This window comes from Lutra lutra, chromosome 3 (assembly GCF_902655055.1).
Source record: "Lutra lutra chromosome 3, mLutLut1.2, whole genome shotgun sequence".
Classification (NCBI taxonomy): Eukaryota; Metazoa; Chordata; class Mammalia; order Carnivora; family Mustelidae; genus Lutra; species Lutra lutra.
The window spans coordinates 71,053,301-71,079,882 of NC_062280.1; positions in this window are offsets into that span (position 1 = coordinate 71,053,301).

Sequence of the window (26,582 nt, forward strand, 5' to 3'; positions counted from 1 at the left end):
CCTGCCCCGCTTTCCTTCTGGATGGTTATGTGCAAGGGCCTTTGGAATTGGGGAAACATGGGTTCCCATCTGGATTCCACTCCTGTGACCGTGGACAAAGTACCTCTCCGGGCTTCAATTTCCTCTTGGATAAAAATGAGATAGTGAGACCCAACTTAAGAGGTTATTGTGAGGATGAAAGGAGATATGCCTCAAGCTTCCAGCAACAGTACCTGACACAACTGGAAAGGCCCACAAGGAGTAATAAAGGATAGTGTTAATATTAGGATTTCATCCCATCTCACCCTCACCTAACTACACCATGAACTCCATCTGTGGAAGGAATTCTTTCTTTAAACTTCCAAGTATGTGTTGCAAGAATGTAATCTGTTCCAGAATTTATGACCCTAGAAGCTTCTTGCAAGGAGTCTAGTTCATGGGGAGCCTGGCTGGCTCAGTTGACAGAGAATGGGACTCTTGATCTCCGGGTTGTGAGTTGGGGTCCCATGCTGGGTGTAGAGATTATAAATAAATAAATAAATACAAAGTCCAGTAGAGATTGTAAGTAAGTAAGTAAGTAAATAAATAAATAAATAAATAAATAAATATAAACAAAGACCAGTTCATAATAAAGAAAAAATATGAATTGGTTGCTATCCCCATTTTATGGATGAAGGAACAATATCAGAACAGTAATGTAAGTTGGATTAGTCACACAACTAGTAAATGGCAGAAGCCAGATTTCAGACCCCAATCTAATTGAAAGATCCATTCCCTTTCAGCAAATTTTTTCTAATAACTCCTTACAAGCAACAACTGAGCCAATTTTTTTTTTAAGATTTTATTTATTTATTTGACAGAGACACAGCTGTGAGGGAACACAAGCAGGGGGACTAGGAGAGAGAGAAACAGGCTTCCTACCAAGCAGGGAGCCCAATGCAGGGCTCAATCCCAGAACCCTGGGATCATGACCTGAGCTGAAGGCGGAAGCTTAAGGACTGAGCCACCGAGGTGCCCCTGAGCCATTATTTATAATACAATCCCATTAAGGTTTTTCTTAGCCCTATGAGAGTAACCTTACTGAGGCAGGTTAAAAAGCTTTTTCTGGTGGGATTATGGACATTGGGGAGGGTATGTGCTATGGTGAGTGCTGTGAAGTGTGTAAACCTGGCGATTCACAGACCTGTACCCCTGGGGATAAAAATATATGTTTATAAAAAATAAAATTTAAAAAAAAAAAGCTTTTTCTGGAAATTTGGAATTCTCAAAGACACGGGCAACTTGATTTTATTTTTTTAATATCACTCATTAATATGCATTATTTATATTCTCTCAATCTAGTTCCCTTGTTACCAGAATAATGCATTTATAAAACAGGTGTCTGGGTACACTCTAGCTATGAAACAGAGGGAAGCTAACTAGGCCACATTCTGTATCCACCATCAACAAAACTCATGACTAGTCCTGACAGAGTAATTCCTGAATCGTTTACAGCTGTTTTAGTAGTGAGGTTCTATAGCTGCTTTTCACACTGCTGCTTGTGGAAACAGAGGAATCATTACTTAAAAAGCTGAAGGATCCCAGAGAGCCTACTTTGCCCAGCAACTGGCCACTCCAATACTAACTGAAAATGTTCCCCAGTCGTAAAGTAGTAGAATCATCTTCAATTTATCACTGTCTTTTGGCCAAATGTAGCTACTTCTTCAATCTTAGTATCGCTCAGATCTACCCATTCCCTTCAATTCACACTATCAAGTCCTTGAGTCAATTACCTGTTTCTCTATTTGCAGTTACAGCTTTCTTGCTTGCACTTTTGACCACCTTTAAAGTGCCTTGACAAAGCAGGTCACACCGATCTCAGTGAGCTAGGCAGAGTTTCAGGATTGGCTACTGCTTGCTAAGTTACCTGATTAACAGAACTCCCTTTCCAACTCACAATTAGTGGGAGTCAATTCATGTTCACAAGAAAGGGGATCTGATTGGCCCAGTTTAGATAAAGTTCTATCAAGGGCCCCATTAGTCTTAGCCAAGTAGGTAGGGGTCATATAATAGAAACATTCCTATGAATGACCTTTACCACTATAGCAGGCAGTTCTCAGAGAAGATCCTAGCAGGATATCTACTATTCTACATGAGCAATGAAGACTCGGTGAGACAAACAGGAGAGTCACTTTACAGGGGAAGGGAAGCACTTGTAAAATAAATAAATAAATAAATATTAAAAAGTACCCTAGGGATGGGAGAATTAGGGAGGTCTTGGTCAAAGGGTACAAACTTGCAGTTAAAAGATTAAGTTCTGGGGATCTAATGCACAGCCTTGTGATTATTCTTAACAGTAACTATATTATATACTTGAAATTTACTAAAAGACTAGATTTTAAATGTTCTCATCACAAAAAAGAAATAATGTGTGTGAGGTGATGGAGGTGTTAGCTAGCTATAGTGGTAATCATATTACAATGTATTTGTGTATCAAATCAACACTTTGTACACCTTAAACTTAGTTATATGTCAATTATATCTCAACTTTTTAAAGTACCCTATATAGAGTTACGAAACAGCATTTTTCTCTGTTGCCCATATCACATTTTTCTCCCTACGTTAAGCTATCATATATCCAGCATCCAGAAAAGAGTCCCCATATATTTAGAATATCCTTTTCTTCACTTTTTGTTGTTGTTCATATGAAATTATTTTCTTGAGTACCACTCCATGCCACTGCTCTAGGCTTTGAAACAGTAAAGAACAAAATAAATATGGTCTTTGCCCCCAAGAAGCTTGCAATCTGTTCATTTAGACAAACAAGCAATTACACAAATAACTAGATAAGAACATGGTAAAAATCTATAGGACGCCTAGGTACTTTGATTACAATTCAAAGATTTGAAATAAACCACTTTCATTTCCACTTACTTTCCTGGACTTCTGATAGCATGCACCAGGCAATGCTTAATATCCCCTTTCCCTGTTCCATTAAGAGCAATGCGCAAACACTGTGAGGCATCAGCAAAGAAGCAGATTTTCAATTTTCATTCTTCCACTTAACAGAGCATGATTTTGATTTTCAGAACTATACCATAAGTTATCTGTGAACAAAACTTCTATTTAAAGAACTGTTTTCTATTCTGGAATTGCTCATAGTATTTAAAAGAATACTAGTCTAGGGGTGAAAAGACAGTCTAGGGGTGGCTCAGTCAGAAGGGTATGTGACTCTTAATCTCAGGGTCATGAGTTCAAAACCCATGTTAGGTGTAGAGATTACTTAAATAAATAATACTTTAAAATAAAGTATCCAGTTATCATCCCAGAAACTGCTAGAGTTTTGACATCTAATCTTTATCATAATTCATGGATAAAGATTTAGGGATTCTTAAAAGAAATTTTTGCATACTATTTTCCCAGAGGCAACATAAAAAGGCATATGACAATCTAGAAAATGAACATATTATTAATGTCTTCCTGGGATTGCTTTTATTCTTTTTTTTTTTTAAGATTTATTTATTTATTTATTTGACAGACAGAGATCACAAGTAGGCAGAGAGGCAGGCACAGAGAGAGGAGGAAGCAGGCTCCTCTCTGAGCAGAGAGCCTGATTCGGGGTTCGATCCCAGGAAGCTGGGATCATGACCTGAGCCAAAGGCAGAGGCTTTAACCCACCGAGCCACCCAGGCGCCCCTGCTTTTATTCTTTTAAAAGATTCTATTTATTTATTTGACAGAGAGAGAGAGCACAAGCAGGGGGACCAGGAGGCAGCGGGAGAAGAAGAATCAGGCTCCCTGCTGGGCAGGGAGCCCAAACTGGGCTCCATCCCAGGACCCTGGGATCATGACCCAAGCCAAAGGCAGACACCCAACTGATTGAGTCACCCAGGCACCCCCCTAGGATTGCTTTTAGTTGCAAGTTACAGAAATTCTGATTCAGTGAAAATTTATCCTATATAACAAAGTCCAGAGAGAACTTCACCATTAATAGATTTTATAGCTCAATACTAGGTTCAAGGATCCTGGTTTTTTCCATATCGGGGCCGTCTTCTCAGAGCCTCCTCTATTGTCATCCTCTGGCTAACCAGGAAGACTGCCATAGCAGTTCCAGGCAACACATCCAGAAATGACAGTATTTGGGGATGGTGACAGGGAAGAAACCATCTCTTCTAATAACTCTGCATTAGAAAAAAAGGAAACATGTCTCAGAAACCCTCCAGCAGACTTCTTCGTTCACTGGGCAAAATTGGGTTTCATGCCTATACCTGAGCCAAACAGTGGTGGGAGAAATGGGGCTACCCTTAGACCATTCAGCAACCTCTTGAAGCTAGAGGAGAGATCAACTTCCTCAGGCACATGGCTATGTGAGACATGGATAGGTATCAGAGCAAAATAGGGTTTTGTAAGGAAAAGACACGAGTTATGTCCACTATGCTTTCTGAACTCTTTTTTTCAAGGTAACAGTTTGAGCACAGTATAATTCTCAAAGAAGCCAGAGGTATTAGTGGTCACCTGATGTACTTAACTAATAAGTGTCAGCACACCTAGTTCACTAAGAAAACACTGAAGAAAATTGACCATTTTCTAAGAACACTTCATGTTCTTACAAAATGAGATCTTATGAAAATAATATTTTTATTAGCCTTTATAAGATATTTAACGTTCAAGTCATGGAAAGGAAAGATTACTTACCAGAATATGCCGTAAGGGTTTCATCAATTGAACTGGAAATTGGGGAATGTTGTACATAGGCCCGGGTTACCAAAGTCAGGCCTCTCAAACTAACAGTATATTTCACCCTCATTACAGTTTTGAAACTTGTATTGTTCATTTCAAAGAATATTTGGATATCCTAGAGGATGGGCTAGATTATAACACAGTAACAAACAACTCCAAAGTTAGAGGTTTAACAGCACAACAGCACAACACCAGCAGTCCCTGAGTTGGCTTGGCACTTTCAGGCTGCTTCAGTCTCTAAATCCTTCTGTGTCAAAGTGACATTTCCTGGCCAAGTTAAGGCACATGGCCACATCCAACGTCAAGGGCCAGGGAATCCTTATATCCCAAAGTAGAAAGAATTAGATACGGATGAAGATTGATCATGCCTAACACAATATTTATAATAGGTTCACAAGTAGGTTCTATGAAGGACATTCTAGATCAACTTGCTATTATCAATACATAAAATACTGCAGCCAAGGCTGCCCTTCTTTCTAAGATGATTCTTATAATTGTTTTTAAAGATTTTATTTATTTATTTGAGAGAGAGAGAGAGCACACACGAGTTGGGGAGAAGGAGAAACAGACTCCCTGCTGAGCTGGGAGCCCAACATGGGGCTCAATCTCAGGACCCTAGGATCAGGACCCAAGCCAAAGGCAGACTCTTAACCAACTGAGCCACCCAAGTGCCCCACTAAGATGATTCTTAGAGAGGAGCATGACCGATGTTACCTTGGTGGTGCCTTCTCCTCCCACAAACCCCTCATTCTAAGAAAAATCCATTCTCCTCACCCTACAGACAGATAGGCCTAAGTCTTCCCATCTATACCACATGAACCCCCTGGCCACATCCAACTGGACTAGGGTTGGATGAAAACTTGACACAAGCTGGGCAATCAAGATTCTCTTTCTTTGAGAAGTTGGACTTAGAAGATAGCAATAAATATTATTGACTGCTTGAAGAACACAGAATCAAGGCTACGTCAAACACTTTCTTGACAGGTATAGACAAAGCTCCTCAAAAGAAAGAAAGGAAAAGAAAACAGGACATGAAGGAAAAGGGGTGGGTAATCAACCATGTGGTCCTTTAGTCACAAATTCTGGCTTTCTAGTTCCAGTCTAGTCTTCCTAAGCCCCTATATTTTCTGACCTAGGACTCTATGAGATAACCCTGTGTTTCACCAAGAACTTTGGTTTTCTGTTCAAATTGGTTTGCAATGGGTTTCTATTTTGTACAGCCAAACAACGGTTGCAGTAGCCAAAGCAAAGAACTTACACTGTCCAGGAAACCATTAATGTGTGTTAGGGGCACAGTGATCCAATGTTCCTCTTGCCTATAGTTTTAAATTATAAGGCATTGTTTTCTGGAGTGTGTTCTCTAGAATAGTGATCCTCCAACCTGCTCTATGGAACAAGGGACTCAGGATTAGGTAAGTTCAGGAAGTGCTGCATACCACATCCCCCTTCTGACTGATAATATACATTAGTATATTTAAAGTTCTGAGAAGTCCTGCATAAAGAGACCTATTAAATCTCCTTAACCCATGGGGCGTCTGGGTGGCTCAGTGGGTTGAAGTCTCTCCCTTCAGCTCAGGTCATGATTCCAGGGTCCTGGGATCAAGCCCCCGCATCGGGCTCTCTGCTCAGCAGGGAGCCTGCTCCCTCCTCTCTCTCTGCCTGCCTCTCTGCCTACTTGTGATCTCTATCAAATAAATAAATAAAATCTTTAAAAAAAATCTCCTTAACCCAGCATTATCAAATGTGTACATACTTTCCCATATAATACACATTAAAACATCTTGGAACATGTGCTCCATAGGGAGCAACAACCCTTTGAAAGTTGCTATTATACTGATTAACGAGAAGTACTTTTTGCTGCATAAAAATCTGATAAAGAGCATTCTCTTCCCTTGCTTTTTAGCTAACGAATGACAAGGATGACTATTTAACAAGGGAAAAAAAGTGAGCACCAACCCTAAGAAAAGCATTGTTCCCACCAGATGTCTCACTACCAAGTTGAAATTTAGAATTAGAATTAACAGTCTTGGGGCACCTGGGTGGCTCAGTCGGTTAAGTGTCTGCCTTCAGCCCAGGTCATGATCCCAGGGTCCTGGGATCAAGCTCCACATTGGGCTCCCTGTTCATCAGAGAGTCTGCTTCTCCTGCTCCCTCTCCCTCTGCTGTTATCCCTGCTTGTACTCTCAATCTCTGTCAAATAAATTTTAAAAATCTTAAAAAAAGAAAAAGAATTAAGAGTCTTGTGCTTCATTTTACTCTGAATGTGAATACAGGCAGAATAAAAGATCCCTGAAGAGGGGGATGAAATTTGAAGGCTTTCTTGAGTGACTCTGGAAAATTATTGAGGACTCTCCCTCTAGAAACTATCTTTGGGATATCCCAATGGTCTACAGGAGAACCTCTGATTGGGATAGACTTTTTTTTTTTTTTAATTTTACTCTGTACCTTTATATAAATTAACAGAACTAAATGCTTAATGCTTTGGCTTCCTGGCCAACTAAAGCAATAAATAACAGCTCAGGTTGTTGCTCCTTTAGTGGGGAACTAGATTAAAATGACCCAAGTATCAAGGAAAGCAGCGCTACTCATATAATCATCTTCAAGATCAAATGATTTTTACTGCTTCTGTTTATATATTCTATAGGGGCTTTTTAGGTTGAGAGAATGAAATGGTTATTAAACTCCTATTGTGTGCCAGATCCTGTATTAGCCACTTTACAATTGGGACCTATTTTACTAACTCTGTAAGTATGTATTATTATACCTCTTTTACAGCTAAGGACATCAAGTCCATAAAAGGTTATTTTACTATAGTCTCATTACGAGGCTATATAAAACCAATTCCATCTGACTCCAGAATTCTTGTACTTTCCATTTAAACATGTTTGTCCCACAACTGTCAAATGATGTTTTACACATAGTAAATGATCCAGTCCAACAGCATAGGTAAACGTGTGTATATGAGTGTGTATTGTGTAAACATAAATGTGTGCATATGTGTGTGTATTGGAGAACCTGTTCAATATACCAATCAGCTTTGGTAGTCAAGGACAAGCAAGAGCCTGGAAACATTAAGGCTTCAGTATTCATGACATGACCAGGACTATCTAAATTGAAGCAATGATTAAGGTGTTTTGTGTGGGAATAGTTTATTCAGGAACTCTTGGACGCATTGCATTGAACTATTAAATGATGCATGTAAGTAGGAAGATGAGGTCCCAGAACTGTGTTTCTTTTCATTTCTTCCGTCTTTTAACCTCAGTTCTCATTACAGCCTGAAGGAAAGCATTTTCAAGGATGCTTATAAAGTAAACACTGCCCAACAGACTACCAAGACAACTATTCTAAAACAAATGAACTAAAATAAAATAAAATAAAACAAATGAACTTAGCTGTACATCAAGTTGGGGATAGAACCACACAAAAGAACTATTTTAAGATTTTAGCACACAAGACTTTGACTACATCTATTCCTAGGAATATGAATCCTAAGAACAAAAAGAAAGGCAAATTTTGAAGCTCATTTAATAGCCTAGGAAGTAGTAAAAAAAATTGTTTCATTTTTGCAAATATTTCACAGATATTATAGAGCAGATAATTATGTTAATGCGTTAGGATCCAAAACTCTCCATGTAAGAGATGAAACATAGAAAAACAAAAAAATAAAAGTCCCATAATTTTTTACTTACTGAAAGAGCCTAGAAGCAATGACAAACCCAGTAGCAATGAACAGTCCTAACCCCAAGACTATATACCATGTTTAGTTAGCTGAAACCAGGTCTGAAACAGAAAATATACAAAATGAGCCTGGGGTGTCTTCTACTTGAAAGCAAGGAAGTTATCAATGAATGTTGGGGTCATATCAAAATGACACAAAAGTCAGCTTCCTCTGGGGCTTCCTCTGGCCAAATATGGACCAATTTAAACATCTGAAAGAAAAAATGATAGCAACTGACTGAAACACGTTGAATGTATAAAATCCATGAATTCATAATGATAGGAAAGAGAGAAAGAAACTAATTAAATACACAAGTCATTGGTCACCATTAGAACTCAGGCATTGTATTAGTTTTCTCAAGTGGCCATTACAAAGTATCACAGATTGGGTGGCTTAAACAACAGAAATTTATTTCCTCACCATTCTGGAAGCCAGAAATCCAAGATCAAGGTGTTGGCAAAATTGATTTCTTCTGAGGCCTCTCTCCCTGTCTAGCGGTTGACCACCTCCTTCCAGGGTCCTCACATGGTCTTCCGTCTGTGTATATCTGTATCTAAAATTCTTCTTCCATTATGGACATTAGGGAGGGTACCTGTACCCTGGGGCTAATAATACATTATATGTTTATTTTAAAAAATTTTAAAAAACTCTTCTTCCAGGGGCGCCTGGGTGGCTCAGTCAGTTAAGCATCTGCTTTTGACTTGGGACATGATCCCCCCGGGCCCTGGGATCAGGCCCTGCATGGGGCTCCCGGCTCAGCCAGAGGCCTGCTTCTCCCTCTTCCACTCCCCTGCTTGTGTTCCCCCTCTTGCTGTGTCTCTCTCTGTCAAATGAATAAATAAAATCTTTTTTAAAATAAATAAATAAATAATAAAATTCTTCTTACAAGTACACTGGTCATATTGGATTAGGGCCTTACCCTAATGAGCTCATTTTACCTTAAGTACTTCTTCAAAGACCTATCTCCGAAAACATACTGCGAGTTAGGACTTCAGCATATGACTTGGGCCAGGAGCGGGGGCGGGGTACAGTGGAAGACACATTTTAGTAACAACAGGCATGTGTGTGTCCTTACTTGGAAAATTAGAAATTCATGGAGAAGAAAAGAGAATTTACCTTGCCTGTCTTATACAAATGGTATTTTAGAATCACCAAATAGTCCTAATTGAAGAGATGAAATCACGTTAGTAAACGTAAAAGGGATAATAGAATTTGAAAACCACTGTTCTGTGGTTTAGACAGTGCTCATCAATGGAGGCTAAAACTACTTAGGAGACAGCTGATGGTTCATTTTTCCATGTAAACATGAAGCCATTACCATCACTAAAAGCTGGACAACCAGGCATTTTAAACAACTCCGGAAGGGGTGCAATACAAATTACATTGCATTGTCCATGAGATACTCTTGTTAGAGAAGTTAAAAGTGAAGTCTAATTGAAACTATTGAACCTAACTGGAGGTTCCCTGGAGTGGGGAACACCTATGCTAACTTGTAGAGACTGAGCGAGGTTAAATGAGATGAGAAGAGAGCAAGTCTCAGAGAAATACTAGACAACAATTCACTCAGAGTCACTAGTAAATAGCAGCTAGAGCAGAGCAAGGGGCTCATGGCAGTGGACAGAGACAAGATTATATAACATACTACTGTTATATAGAACATATATATAAGATATAATATCTCTGACAGAGACAGAGACAAGGTCCTCAAGAGACCCACTGCCTGCTAGACATCTCACCACTGTCTCCATCAATTTTTCTGTTCACAATTAGAGTGTAGTAAAGTCCCTGCCAATCAGGAAAAAAAATAACCCCAAGAAAGGCCAGATTATGAATTTGTACAAGTCTAGAACAAGCAAACAAAAGGAATGATTTGGCCTAGAGCCATTGCTCACATTTATATAAAACTATACTGCTAAAGAAAGTGCTAAGAGACTCCTTTGTATAGAATTGTTAGCTAAATATAACCACCCAATCAGTTGTGAATACATTGAAATGAGCTATCTTGGGAAAGTACAGAAATGTCACTATTCTTTAATCACGGATTCTGTCTTAGATATGGGGCTTTCAAGCAGATACTTCATGCTGTTTGGAGATTTTTTTTTTAATGTTAATGTTCTAATCCACATTATTTTTCTTAAGTGAAAATCTCAGGAATGTTGTACCTATCAAACATAACTGTCTTTGATTGCACTTTATGCATATGCCACAAATATCAACTTTAAGAAAAGTATGATGCAATGAAAAGATCTTTGGCAGGTTGTTTGGCAGCATTAAGCCAACCAAAGAATTCAATAAGTAACAAGAAAAAAAATATTTTTCCACAGAAATTTATTATCACATAAGCCACAAATATATCTTGTTATTTGAATAACACATACCAAAAGAAGAAAGTCTATTTATTGAGACTATGATGAAGCAAGGTTTTGGCTATGTGTACATTAGTATTGTATGTAAAATAAGACCTTTCTGGTACTTAGTAATATAAAGGTTTCTAGAATAATATTTTTTCATTGAAAATCCTGTTTTTCTCTTGAAAAACTCTTGAAACTTGAAATTTTACTAGTAGTTATAAAATATTTTCCCAAGACATGCAAAAGGGACCGATGTCCATTCTTTTTTGTTTGTTTGTTTTAAGAGAGGGAGGGAGGGGAAGGGGGAAAAGGAGAGGGAGAGAGAATCTCAAGCAGACTCCACACCCATCAAGCACGGAGCCCAACGCAGGGCTCGATCTTACGACTCTGAAATCACGACCTGAGCTGAAATCAAGAGTCGGATGTTAAATCAACCGACCCACCCAGGTGCCCCTCCGTGTAGTTTTTCTGCTTCAGGTGGCATCTGGTCAGGCACTGGGACTGCTAGGACCCCAAATAGCCTCTCTCATTTGGCCGGCATTTGGTGCTACCCAGCTGGGGTTGTTGGTGAGGGCACTTTGGACCTCTCCACAGCCTTTCCAAGTACTTCTGGGTGTCTCCCAGTGTGGCAGCTGGGTTCAAAAAGGGAGTATTTCAGGAAAAGAAGAAGAAGCTGCCTGTTCTCTTAGAGAGTCTATGCCCACGAGACCCAGAATGTCACTCTATCCACATTCTACTGGTCAGAGCCAGTCTGGCTTCAAGGAAAGGGACATAAGCCCATCTCTTGATGTGAAGAGTGGCGAGCATATATGGTATGAACCGTCTGAGGAGACAATCTTCAGAGACTAGCTACTATGGACCATCCTCGGGCCATAACAATTCACATCCCTCCCCTGTGCAAAATATACTCACCCTTTTTCAAAAACCCCTAAAAGTCTCCTACTATTATGGTGTCAGGTCAAAGACCAGGATCTTGTCAGCACTTCAAGTACTCCTTCAGGTGGGGTCTCTCAGGTACAGCTCCTCGGTTGTAAAGACCTTTAAAGGAAAAAGACAAATTATGTGCCCCACATGCATCCAATAGTACAGTGGCATAACGGGGACAGGATAAGCACGATACCTCTATCCAGAAGGGGGTGGGGGGTGAGAGGCATATGGCAGTGACCAGACCACAGCAGTTCTGAAATTCAGCCAAACACATAATGTCATTTCCTGCAGCTCGGAGATCAGAAAGGTTTCTTGATTAAGGCCTAGTTCTGCTTGCTACAGTAGTTCTTTTAGATTCTCTAGGCCCTTGGCTCTGCCGCAGGGGTCATTCCTTCTTTTCTGTGACAAATGGGCCGCCTTTACAGCTGAGTAGCTCTCTCTTCTTTCTTCTTGCCTAGAGGATGCTAAAGGCTCAGAGACCTCTTTCATCACTAACCTATCTCTCTGTCCCTTCAGTCCATGCTTGCAGAACTTGGTTTTAAAAAAACACTCACACACACACACACACACACACACACACATGCATGCAAAACTTAGTGACCTGAGGCCCCTGGGTGGGTTCAGTCAAGCTGAGTGACCTACTCTTGATTTTGGCTCAGGTCATGATCTCAGGGTCCAGGAACTGAGCTCCAATTTGGGCTCCTCGCTTAGTCTGCTTGAGGATTCTCTTCCTTCTCTCTCCCTCTCTAAAATAAGTAAATAAATCTGTTTGGGGTTTTTTTAAGATTTTATTTATTTATTTGTCAGAGAGAGAGAAAGCACAGGCAGACAGAGTGGCAGGCAGAGGGAGAGAGAGAAGCAGGCTTCCTGCCGAGCAAGGAGCCTGATGCGGGACTTGATCCCAGGATGCTGGGATCATGCCCTGAGCAGAAGGAAGCGGCTTAACCAGCTGAGCCACCCAGGTGTCCCAGTAAATAAATCTTTAAAAAAAGAAAAACAAAAACCACCTTGCGGGCTTCCTGTGTATCAGATTATAATCTATTGGATAAAAGCCACACCCACAAATCTCTTTGAAACAGACACCTTCCATCCTGATTCAGAGTCAGGCATTATGGGACAACACCCTTCGGGTTCTTGTAAGCCCTTTTGCCTGGCGGAGGAAATCTAAGAGAGGTGCGCTTAAAATTCTCAAAAGCCCTATCGTCCAGCAGACAGCAATTTGGATTTGATCTTTTTTTTTTTTTTTTAAGATTTTATTTATTTATTTGACAGAGAGAGATCACAAGCAGATGGAGAGGCAGGCAGAGAAAGAGAGAGAGGGAAGCAGGCTCCCTGCTGAGCAGAGAGCCCGATGCGGGCCTCAATCCCAGGACCCTGAGATCATGACCTGAGCCGAAGGCAGCAGCTTAACCCACTGAGACACCCAGGCGCCCTTGGATTTGATCTTTGCCAGCAAAGTCCTGACTTGAACATTCTCTATCCATATTTCATTATCTACAGCTAAAAGAAACTAACCGGTACTGGCAATATTTGGCCTGGAAATCTTTTCAGCCATATTCACAAGTACATGAAGCATGTCTCCTACCTTACTTATCACTGCAGTGGACAGTGTTACCAAACTTTCCACTGTTATGTAACAGGAGTTGCCTTTTCTCCAGCATATAATTTTATCACCATCCTTCCGCCTTCTTTTACGGTCTCCCCAAGGCCTTTCTAGCCCTCTTCCCAATGGTCCAAAAGTCAGTGCCACATGTTTTTAGGTCTTTGTAAAACAGCACCATACTTCCAGATTCCAATTTCTTAGTTACCTCTTGTTATATTTTCTTAAATCCCAAAACTTAGTGACTTAAAACAATAGCAGTAGCAATTTTATTATTTCTCGTGATTCTGTGGGTTGTCAAGGGTTTGGCTGGGTGGTTCTTCTGGTCTTATTTGGGATCCCTGTGTAACTGCATTAACAGTGGTTGGCTCTGGAACATGCAGATGCTTCTTTACTCACATGTCTGGTGCCTCAGTGTTCCTCCTTGTGGTCTCTCCATATGATAGCTCCTCCTCCAGGGTCACTCCATGTGGCCTCTCTCTGGCTGAAAAGTTTGGATTTTTCCTTCTTTCCTTCCTTTCCTTTCCTTTCCTTTCTTCCTTCCTTCCTTTCTTTCTCTCACTCTCTTTCTTTCCCTAAGATTTTATTTATTTATTAGTGAGAGAGACAGAACACAAGCAGGGGAAGTGGCAGAAAGAGAGGGAGAGGAAGAGGCAGACTCCCCGCTGAGCAGGGAGCCCAATGCTGAACTTAATCCCAGGACCCTGGGATCATGACCCAAGCCAAAGGCAGACACTTAACCAACTGAGCCACCCAGGCACCCCAGGAGTCTGGATTTCTTGCATGATGGCTCAGTGCTTCAAGGTATAGGAAATTAAGTACCAGTTCCATTAAGACCTGAACTTAGAAGTCCCAGAAAGCCACTTCTGCTATGTTCTATTGGGCAAAGCAAACCACAGAACTGAAAGGGGAAGAGAAATAAATTTCCTGGTATGGACTGAATATTTGTGTTTCCTCCAAATTCATACGTTGAACTCTAATTCCCAACAGTATTAGAGGTAAAGCCTTTGGGTGATGACGAGGTCGTAAGGATGGAGCACTCATGAACGGGATTAGTGGCCATATGAGAAGAGGCCCGAGAGCTAGTTGGCCTTTTCCGGTGTGTGAGGAAACAAGAAGTCAGCCACCGACAATCTGAGAAACGGACCCCACCAGAATTCAAATCCTGATCTCAGGTCTCCAGCCTCCAGAACTAGGAAAAATCAATTTCTCTTTTTCAAGCCACTCCATGTATGCTGGTTTATTACAGCAGCTCCTTCTAAATGTAAGGAACAAAATATGCATTCATGGAGGCGAGGAGTTATGGACAGCCAATTTTAGAAAACTAACTACCACAACAGTTCAGTCTAGAGCTGCCTTGTTTGGGGTAAATTATAGGAAGTCTGAGTCCTGACCCCTCTCTTCTTACACATTGGTGCACTTCAGTGTGGGAGCATCTCTCAGACCAGACCAAGGAATGCTGGTCCGACCTCAAACCCTGCCTCAGGCCAGCAGGGCAGTTGGTTAGCCCAGACATTAAAAGTTTGCAAATCTCCTTCTTCCTTTTTCTCCTTCCTTCCTTCCTTCCTTCCTTCCTTCCTTCCTTTTTTTTTTTTTCTTTTTTTTAAGATGCCATGAATGTGTTTAACTCATCTTGGTAAAGAAGAAAATCTTGCTCAAATCAGTGATACCTCCTTTGACCCAATCACCTACTTTTCTAGAATTATAATATGGTACCTCAACCAGTTACCACTTGTCTGATTTCCCCAAAGCAGTATGAGAGAGTGTGTCAATTTGCCTAGTATTTCTTACTGGTTGATTCCACTGCTGTCTCTTTGACTCATGGACTATAGACCCAGATTCACCATTAAGATTTTGGCTTGTATAGCAATACTTTTCAAACTATGGGTGTAAATAAGAAATGTTTACTATATGTAGAAATCTTAAAGTCAAACAAAAAGGAAATATGACCAACTGATTAAAAGATACAATTTTTAAAAATGAGGTCAAACATAAGTTAGGTAACTTTATATCTTACGGGTGTATAGTAATACTATAAAGTATATTATATAGTAAATATAGTGTACTATGGTATAACAAAGCAAAATAAACTAACCATGGGGCATTAAATTGGAGTAAATGCTTTACTTGTAGCATGTCCTGTGTGTCATATATACCTTACTTTGATCTGCAGTAGCAGTATTCACCTTATTTTTTTACTGATATAATTCAGATACCATAAAATTCACCTTTTCAAGATATATAACTCAATGTTTTTTAGTGCAGTTGACCCTTGAACAACTCAGGAGTTAGGGATGCTGCTCCCCTACCAGTTGGATATCTGCATATAACTTGTGATTCCTCCCAAACTTAACTACTGATAGTCTGCTTACCAGGAGACTTACCAATAACATAAACACTTGATAACACGCATTATATTGTCATATGTATTACACATCATATTCTTACAATAAAGTAAGCTAGAGAAAACGAAGAAAATGAAGGGCACCTAGGTGGCTCAGTCGGTTAAGTATCTGCCTTTGGATTGGGTCATGATCTCAGGGTCCTAGGATGGAGCCCTGAATCGGGTTCCCTGCTCAGTGGGGGAGCCTGCTTCTCCCTCTCCCTCTGCCTGCCGCACCCCTGCCCTTGCTCTCTTTCTGTCAGGTATGAAATCTCTAAAAAAAGAAAATCATAAGAGGGCCTTGGTGGCTCAGTTGATTAAGTGGCTGACTCTTGACTTCTGCATGGGTCATGATCTCAGGGTCGTGAGATTGAGCCCCACGTTGGACTCCATGCTCAATGGGGAGTCTGCTTGAGATTCTCTCTTCATTGCCCTCTGCCCTTCCCCCACCACGCCCCCACCCCCCGCACACACTCACACACATACACACACACTCTCTCTCTCTCTCAAATAAATAAATAAATACATTTTTTTAATTAAAGAAAATTCAAAGAGAAAATACATTTACAGTACTGAGCTGTATTTATAAAAAAAAATCCAGATTTAAGTGGACCTGCAAAATTCACACCTGTATTGCTCAGGGTCAACTGTATATTCACAACGAGCAGCCATCAGCACTAGTTAATTGCAGTACATTTCATCACCCCAAAAAGAAACCCTGTACCTATTAGCAATCATTCCCCATTCCTCCCACCCTCTCCACCCCCGTCCCTGGAAACCCCTAATCTACTTTCTGTCTCTGTGAATTTGCCTATTCTGGACATTTGTATGATTGAATCATATAGCATGTGACTTTTGGTGTTTGGCTTCTGTTACTTAGCATAATGTTTTCAAGGTTCATCTGTGCTGTAGCACACATTGGAACATCATTTGTTTTTATTGCCAAATGATATCCAATTATAGGGACATACCATACCTTATTCATTCATGCATCAGCTGATAGACAACTTGGGTTGTTTTCACTTCTTGGCTATTATGAATAATACTGTGAACATTCAGGTTTAGCTTTACTCACTTTAAAAGATTCCTATAGAATATCCTCAATAAATAAGGTTAGTGATTTTTCTTTTTTCCTTAGTTTTTATTTTAATATTATAGATAATTTTTTGGAAAAGAAAGCTGTCTAAAAACTGATTTCTGGAGGAAGAAATTAGGGCAATAATGAATAGTTAGATTAAGTGTGGAGTGTGAAGTTAGAAATCACAGGTCCACTTTACTAATCAAACTCATAACTCCAGGAAGATAACAAGAACATAAAAGAGAATTCAAGCTGTTTTTCAGGGGGAGAGGGGGTTTATATAACAAAACTTAAATAAAAGTTCTCTCATTTCAAGATTTACAGGAAGTATAAACCAAATAAAATTGCCTTATTATGAAGATTTAGGCAAAGAATTCTTTCTAGCTAATTATTTAGCATTGCAAGAGGCACAGTGCTTACCTCTCCTGTCCTGTTTCTTGTTTTGAGGGTGTTTTTGTTTTTACATATAATTAATGGTCCCCAGATGTATGTGCCTTTCAGAGCTCTATCTTTTCACTTTCATCTTCCTTAGAGAGCAGAGGTTTCCAATATTTCCCCAAGCCCAAAGTTTAAAAAAAGACCAAACAATAAAGCCATGTTGACAGCACTTTTAGGAAGTTTTCCTTTTAGGTCTAATATCAGACTCTACTATGTAATCTTAGCACATCTCTCCACTCATTAATACTGACTTCAAGACCTTGTCACTACCTGAAACTGTTCTTCCTCTCAACTCTTCAATCAGGATCCTCATGGTTCTCCCCAGCACCACCCGCGATGTTTCGGCATTTCATGCCTCCCTGTTCTTAAATGGGCTCTCAGGCCTTACCTCTCCCTTCAGTGTCTTAGGTTATCAAACTTCTAGCCCCTTCCTGGTTCCTCTTCCTTCCTCTCACCTGGATCCCAGAATGTCAGTCACTGCCTCCCCCAGTGCCTTGGATTCCCTCAGCCTGGGGCTTTGGACCCATCAACCATGTCAGCCATCCAAGCAGAAAGCAACCCAGTTGGATTTCTCTATTCTAGGATTACCATCCTCTGAGCCTGACCACGCTGGTGTTTCAGCATGACCCAGAAATTGTTTTATTCTTTCTATTTACCATATCTACTTCATACCTTTACCATTCTCCTCAAGTCCCAGACTTGATCCACTATTCTCTCAGCAGAAGCAAAACCAAAACCAGAGGTAGCAGGCAGGAACTACTTTCATTCCCCTCCATCTGCAAATGTGTCTGAATCTCTCCTTATCCTTACACCTTTTATCTACGTTGATCACCTTCTCTGTACTTCTTGTACCCTTTTGACTTCTTTCAAGAACTTATTCTTGGGGTGCCTGGGTGGCCCAGTGGGTTAAGCATTCTGCCTTCAGCTCAGGTCATGATCCCGGGGTCCTGGGATTGAGCCCCACATTGGGGTCCCTGCTCAATGGGGAACCTGCTTCTCCCTTTCCCTCTGCCACTCCCCCTGCTTGTGCTCTCTCTGTCTAATAAACAAACAGAATCTTAAAACATAAAAGAACTAGTTCTTGACTTATTCTGTTGACTTGCCTCATTCATAACTTTAGGTTCCTGCATACCATTCCTCCCTTACAGTCTCAAGACAATATCCTAAAAAGCGTCTCCTCCTCATTTGCCCCCCCTCTCTGGATTTACCCTTAACTTCCTAATTAATTTCCCTGCCTTCAAACAGTATCTTTTTTTAACAATATTTTAAAAGATTTTATTTATTTATTTGACAGACAGAGATCACATGTAGGCAGAGAGGCAGGCAGAGAGAGAGAGGGGAAGCAGGCTCCCTGCTGAGCAGAGAGCCTGATTCGGGACTGGATCCCAGGACCCTGAGGCCATGACCTGAGCCGAAGGCAGATGCTTAACCCACTGAGCCACCCAGGTGCCCCCAAACAGTATCTTTCTCTACAATCCAATCTCTAATGCATACAGATAATTCAAAAACACAATTTGATTGCACCATTTCCATCATTTAAAATTTTCCATGGCTCCTCATAGTCTCTGGGACAAAATTCAAACTTTACAGCATGGCAGACAAGCCCCTCAACGTTGTAACCCCCACCTACATTTCCAGCCCCATCTCTCCACTCCCCAAGGAGCATGTTACCCTTTTGCTGCAGCAAATTCTCAGTGATTGTCACATACTTTCATGTCTCTATGCCTCTGCCTAGAACGTTCTCTGTTGTGGGCTGAACAGTGTCTCTCCCAAATTCATAGGTTGAAGCCCTCGCCTCCAGTACCTCCGAATTGACTGTATTTGGAGAGAGGGCTTTTAAAGAGGTAATTAAGGTAAAATAAGATCATAGGGGCGGTTCCTAACCTAGTGTGACTGAATTCATTTTAGAAGAGAAGATTAGGACACAGGAGGATGGCCATCTAAAACCCAAAGAGGAAGGCCTTCAGAATAAACCCACACTGCTGACACCTTGATCTTGGACTTGTAGCCTCCACAACTATGAGGAAATAAATTTCTGTTATTTAAGCCTCCCCCGGTCTGTGGTAATTGTTATCTCAGCCCGAGCAAACTAATTCACCCCCATGTCTTCCTCCAGAATCTCCTTCTAAATGCCTACTGTTTAGGCCACCTAGTGCCTCCTTTAACCTTGGTGAATCTCATCTCCTCTCTAAGGTCCTTTTCCTTTTAGGAGACAGTGCTTCCTAGCCAGAGCTCCATTCCTCCAGGGGGCCATGCACTAGACTCCAGTACATTCTCACACCCATCAGTCACCCATGTTCTACAGGCCTCCATTGCTTCTTTAACCTGCAAGCAGCACAAGCAACATGTGTTGTAGATCAGACGCTCTCCGAACACCGTATACTCGGAGCAGACATTTCTTTTCCTGACAGAGACATTATCATTTTAGAAACCATCACAATTTCATATCCATATCAAATTTTCTTAGTATCTGCCAATAGACCAACAACCTGATTCGATCTGAAAATATATTGTGTCGTACAAATGTTCATTCAAGAAGTTTCTAGTTATTTTAAAGATTCTTACTGTGTACAATGAATAACGTGCTAATAATTCTCCACATCAAGTTTTTCAGCTCTTACTTGTAGGAATCTATGACTCCTCTAAGTGTGTTCTTAGGCACTGTGGTCAAGGACATGGGGAATTTTACATAAGGAAACGGGGAGTTGTAGAGTGTTGCTTTTTAAAGACATCCCAAAATAAAGAGTAGTCCTTTAAGATGTGAAATAGGTTGCAACCTTTGCCAGACCAGCTGGAGTTCTTACAAGACTGCAAAAGGCACCATCCTTTAAAGATAGCACTTTCTGTTGTAACGATGGAGACAGAATCCGGCGGCATGCTATCTGAGGTCAGAGGAGTAGAGAGAAAGGAGCACTGACATGTGTCTGTAGCCTCACTCATTAGAGCCGGAAAGAGCATCTTAGGCAGGCAGACAACAAAAGAGCCTATAGGAAGATCACCTCTCGCATGATGAAGGCACTGGGAAAACCGTGTGTTTGCCATGCAGTTTGCGGCTGGAGTCATCGTGCTAAGGTTTCGCTTCAATCGCGTTTCCCAGTGATTGTATGGCCATCCAGCTTTCTTATGACTCAATTCGAACATTGTAAAAGAAATGAGGATTCGGTACACACTCTGGCGGTGGAATTTAAGGGCAGAAATTGTATTTTGCCAGTAAAAAACAATACCTCTAAAAATCGATTCCGTAAAAACAAGACCAAAAAAAAAAAAAAGACAGCTCAGGGCATTACGGAGGAAGTGTTGCCACAGATAATAATACACGGGAGACTCCACAGTCTCATTTCCATTGCTGCAAAATGTTCTGGAGCAATAAAAAAGACTGTCCCATTTCTTGGCAGGTATCTCCCCCCCCCTTATTGCTTAAGTGTCTGTCCTCAAACATAGCAAAAAAAAATCACTAATCTGCTCCAGCTTGACTAGCTCTGGTTCCTTGTCTATTTCCAGTGTGGCTGGTGCATATCTTCTACCCTCTATAAAATGCAGGATCACACAGCCAGAGCAGGACAGTGAATTGAGAATGGGACAAATCATGGACCAAGAAGTTAGACAGACCGTCTGGTCTGCCCTCATAGCTACCAGGCTTCCTTACAGCAACAGAGATGAGATTCTAGGCCATGGCTCTTTCTTCCTTGGAGGCTATTGGGATCTGGTTTTTCTCTTTCACACCCACTCTAGCTCTCACTCACCTTCAAGACACCCTATCTCGGGTGCTGTGAATTCCCACTTTAACCCCTAATTGCCAGAGACAGAGTAACTAATTTTTACATGTGGGGGAAGGGAGGCTATCTGGAGCAAAGGATCCAAACTGTGGTCCTACCCAACTAACGCTTCATATGATCTTATGTTCCACACATTTTTCTGTCCTGTTGGTCATTCTGTGTCTGTGGAAAAGACCCAAGACTCTGAACCCAGGTTTAAAGTTTAAATCTAGGGGCACCTGGGTGGCTCAGTTGGTTAAGCTTCTGCCTCGGGCTCAGGTCCTGATCCCAGGGTCCTGGGATCGAGGCCCACATCCAGCTCCCTGCTCAGCAGGGAGCCTGCTTCTCCCTCTCCCTCTGCCTGCTGCTCTGCCTACTTGTACTCTCTCCCTATCTCTCTGTCAAATAAATAAATAAAATATCTTAAAAAAAATAAGTAAATGAAGTTTAAGTCTGCCATACTCCTCTCTTCCATAGTCCTAACCACCCCTATCGCTGCCCTGCGGGAGGTTCCTGGTGGTTGGGAACAGCCCTCTCACATCTGCTATGCTCTTTTGTTATGGTGACAGTCAAACACAGTGATATATGTGAAAGCTCTCTGTGAACTCTAAATCAGGGTACAAGTACTAGTAGTCCTTTTATTACTATTGTTCTAACATCTCAGATACATGAGAAAAGGAGCCCCACAGGTCCTACATGCCTTCACTCATTTCAACCAAGTGTTGATGTTGGAGATAGAGAGGTAGATAAATATATATAATATTAACTACAACTTCTTCACTTTCACTTTGTACAAAAAACCTTTTAAACAGTTCATGTGATTTATCTCATCTCAACTCATTCCTGAAAAACATGTGAGGTAGGTATTATCCCTGCTTGCCTGTGAGGAACTTGTGACTCCCGTATAGACCCAAATCTCAACTTTTAAGTGACAGAACCTGTTCTCAGTCCAGGACTTTCGAAAATATTCATTTTTACTGTGGTAAAATGTACCAAAAAATAGAATTTATCGCTTGAGCCATTTTGAAGAGTACTATTCGCTAGCATGAAGCACAAAACTCTGAGCCCTCTTCGCACTAACTCCCCAACCCCTCTCCCCCAGCCCCTGGTAACCACTCTTCTACTTTCTGTCTTTATGAATTTGACAATTCCAAGTACTTCATGTGAGTGAAATCACATAGTATTTGTCATTTTGTGTCTGGCTTATTTAGCATGTCATCACAATTAATCCGTGTTGTAGCATGTATCAGAATTCCGTTCTTTTATAAGACTAAATAATATGCCTTTGTATATATTTTACATTTTGTTTATCCTTTCATCGGTCCATGGACATTTACCCCAGGTCTTTGAATGGCAAACCTCTTAACCCCTAAAACAAGTTCAGTTGTTATTCTAATAGTTGTTATGTTGTCAGGGTGTACAAAAAGCTGAACTGTTACCCTTAGAATTTTACTCTGGGGGATTCTAGGAATCATTTAATTTCCCTAGCATGATGAGCCACTAAATATAATGGGATTTTCTGCCTGATATATTAGTTTCAACTCATATTACCAAGGACGATAGAAAAAAAATCTGAATGAGTCACATCATTCTAAAATTAGAATTTATTTTAGAGAATTGCTTTTGTCATTTCAAAGTTACAAATCTATTCTTTTAACTTTTAGCAAACATGACGATTGGTTCTGATCACCAATTCTAACCCAGGACAATGAGAACATTTTTTTAATATCTTTTTTTTTAAGTATGCTGCACACCCAGTCTAGGGCTTGAACACACAACCCTGAGATCAAGAGTCACATACTCTGGGCGCCTGGGTGGCTCAGTGGGTTAGGCCGCTGCCTTCGGCTCAGGTCATGATCTCAGGGTCCTGGGATCGAGTCCCGCATCGGGCTCTCTGCTCAGCAGGGAGCCTGCTTCCCTCTCTCTCTCTCTCTCTCTGCCTGCCTCTCTGCCTGCTTGTGGTCTCTCTCTGTCAAATAAATAAATAAAATCTTTAAAAAAAAAAAAAGAGTCACATACTCTACTGACTGAGCCAACCAGACGCCGCAATAAGAAATGTTTTAAGTTCAAAAGAAGATAATCCAATGGTAACATGTAGACTTAGCCTCGTATGAACTTACGAGGATTGCTCTCTTGTGTTTATCTATCCATAGGAGATCCTAACCCAAATGCCAGTCTAATTACAATTTGGAAGACTTCTGACAATATCATCTGGAAAACTACACATTGAATTTTCAGAAAAATGTCTTAATGTTTTTTAAACAGCATTATATTGAAGTACAAATGAAATATAATAAATCATATATATTTAAAGTATACAATCTGACAAGTTTTGACATATGTATATATCCATTCATTGTTTCACATGTTTGGATATCCAGATATTCCAGCACCATTCGTTAGAATGATTAACTTTTTTCCACTGAACTGCCTATATACTTGGTCAAAAAATCATGAGGCCTATTTCTAGACTCTGTTCTCTTTAACTGATCTCTTCACCTTTGTGCCATTACACTTCACTGTTTTGGTTACTGAAGCTTTACAAAGTCTTGAAATCAGATAGTCCTCCAGGTTTGTTTTGTTTTTTTCTTTTCTTTTTTTTCTTTTTTTTTTCTTAAAACTCAAACTTTTAGGAACTTCCAAGTTCTTCCTCCTGTAGTGGGGTATCTTGCCACACTTTTGCTTTTTGCTACACCTGTCCTAGTAAAGCCCTTACATGACTCAGCAGTGGTTTACAGTTTATGACAACAGAGATTAGAAAGCCAGCACCTAGACTCACTGTTCTTTTTTTTTTTTTAAGATTTTATTTATTTATTTGACAGACAGAGATCACAAGTATGCAGAGAGGTAGGCAGAGACAGAGAGGAGGAAGCAGGCTCCCTGCTGAGCAGAGAGCCCGATGTGGGGCTCGATGTGGGTCTCTATGTGGGGCTCGATTCCAGGACCCTGAGATCATGACCTGAGCCGAAGGCAGAGGCTTAACCCACTGAGCCACCCAGGCACCCCGTTGTTTTTTTCTTTTTTAACTTGTTTTGGCTATGCTAGGTCCTCTGCATTTCCACAAGAATTTTAGAATCAGTTTGTCAATTTCTATAAAATGGCCTGCTGAGGGCGCCTGGGTGGCTCAGTGGGTTAAGCCGCTGCCTTCGGCTCAGGTCATGATCTCGGGGTCCTGGGATCGAGGCCCGCGTCGGGCTCTCTGCTCAGCAGGGAGCCTGCTTCCCTCTCTCTCTCTCTCTCTCTCTCTGCCTGCCTCTCCGTCTACTTGTGATCTCTCTCTGTCAAATAAATAAATAAAATCTTAAAAAAAAAAAAAATGGCCTGCTGAGTTTTTTATTGGGTTTGCATTGAATGGATGGGTCAATTTGGAGAGAATTTACTTCTTAACAATATTTAGTCTTCAGGGACACCTGGGTGGCTCAGTCGATTAAACATCTGCCTTCGGCTCAGGTCATGATCCCAGGGTCCTGGGATCGAGTCCTGCATCAGACTCCCTGCTCACCTGGGAGCCTGCTTCTCCCTCTGCCTCCCTGCTTGTGCTCTCTCTCTCTCTCTGACAAATAAATAAATAAAATCTTTAATCAAAAACAAAAACAATATTTTGTTTTTAATCAAAAACAAAGACAATATTTAGTTTTCAACCCTATGAACAAAGTATAGTTTTCCTTTTATTTAGGTCCTTAAATTCTCTCAGCAATGTTATATAATTTTTAGTGTACAGTCTTGCATGGCTTTAGTCAGAAAAGTATTTATATTTTTGATGTTATAATAATTTTTCCTTAAGAAATTAGGTCTTTAAATTGCATTAATTCATCTTTATGTAATATTTCAGTATACTAGAATATGGCTGGCTGTCTTGAGTACAGAAATGTTTCGATGTCGGGGCACTTGGGGAGTTCAGTCGGTTATGCATCTGCCTTTGGCTCAGGTCATGATCCCAGGGTACCAGGATCGAGCCCACTTCCCTCAGCAGGGAGCCTATTTCTCCCTCTTCTTCCCTCCCCAACAACCCCCGCTCACATGTGTGTTTGCTCTATTTCTCTCAATCTTGCTCAAATAAATAATCTTTTTTAAAAGAAAAGAAATGTTCCAAAGTCAGGAATCTTTAAAAGTTACCATATTTCCAGTTCTACTTCTTATTGACGAGGAGTAGAATAAGTCGTCTTGGAGGACACGTTTCGCCCAAATGGCTAAGCACTGCAGTCCTTATTTATGGTTACTCCTTCCCCCAACTACAAAGAAAACATGCTTCTCTCTAACTTTCTAATTAGGAGACTCATGAAAAATATATATTCCAGTTGGAACACTGGAGCCAAGTTCTATTTTTCTGGTGAATGGAAACATTTCCAGCTTTCCACCACATTCCTAGAAGGTGCTTAACAAATACTTGTTTGGAAGGAATGAATAGTTTGCATATGGAGCACAGAAGCTCTCTCAGAAGATGTTTCCTGCAGTTGAAGGAGTCGAGACCTTTCGTTTAAGCTCTGCCCTGGTTTTATAATTTCACTCAATTTATTTGCACTTACTACTTTGTATTTATTTCAAAGAACTTTTAAAATGAGACACACTTGAGGATGCTTAAATGTGGCTGGGAAGGAGCCAGTAGAGATGGATTGGTTGAAGTCAAGGACAGGAAAAAGCAAGAATAGTTTAAGTGAGTTCTCTGAGAAATCAAAAGAAAGTAAGTTTAGGGCACAGATGGAGGGATTGGCCGTTCACAAGGGGAGCGGAGATGCCTCTTTCTCTGAAGCTGGGGGAATAGAGGTTATAGACGTAGTGTAGACTGTTAGATGTGTTGTTAGGACATTGAAGGAATTCTGGTCTAATAGTGTCGGCTTTCTCTAGGAGTGAGAAGTAGAGAAGTAAGGAAGGAGAATAGGAAAGTTTAGTAGATGGGGGCCCAGTGAAGAAAGATAGAATCATATTCTAGACCTCTTATTAATGATAACTGTATCTTCAGCCTACAAAATTACTCTGTTTTCTCCCCTTCCTCCCCAATAACCCACGGCAAGCCTTTGCCAAACCCTTGCTAGCACCATTGAAGGGCCCAGTAATGTCAGAGACCATGAAGGAGTAAATGAAAAGTTCACCTTTAAGAAAAAAATTCTTAGGGAATTTGCTTATATATACTTATATGTACGTATATAAGCATTGTGATCACTCAGTGATTTCTAGTTAGGTTGTAGGATCATAAAAAGGAAGAGGTGGGGCACGTGGCTGGCTCAGTTGATAGAACATGCAACTCTTGACCTTGAGGTTGTAAGTTCCAGTCCCACACAGAGATTGCTTAAAAACAAAATCTTAAAAAAAAAAAAAAAAAAAGTAAGAAGTGTTAAGAATCACTTTTATTGTTATGATTTTATGCACAAACCAATATAATAATTTCATTAGTAGTTTAAAACTTCAATATTACTTTCCATCATAATTTTTAGCATTTTAAAACACAAAAATGAGAAATAGTTTCATTATCCAGACTCTTCCCTACCAGTAATAAGTGGTTGATAACCACTGTTCTTGGCCATAAAATTACTCTTATTTCATCTAAGACACATATTTTTTCACATTTTAATATCTCAGAAATCAAAATATATCTTACATTTGATGTCATCTTCCAACTATAATTGGAAGTACTTTT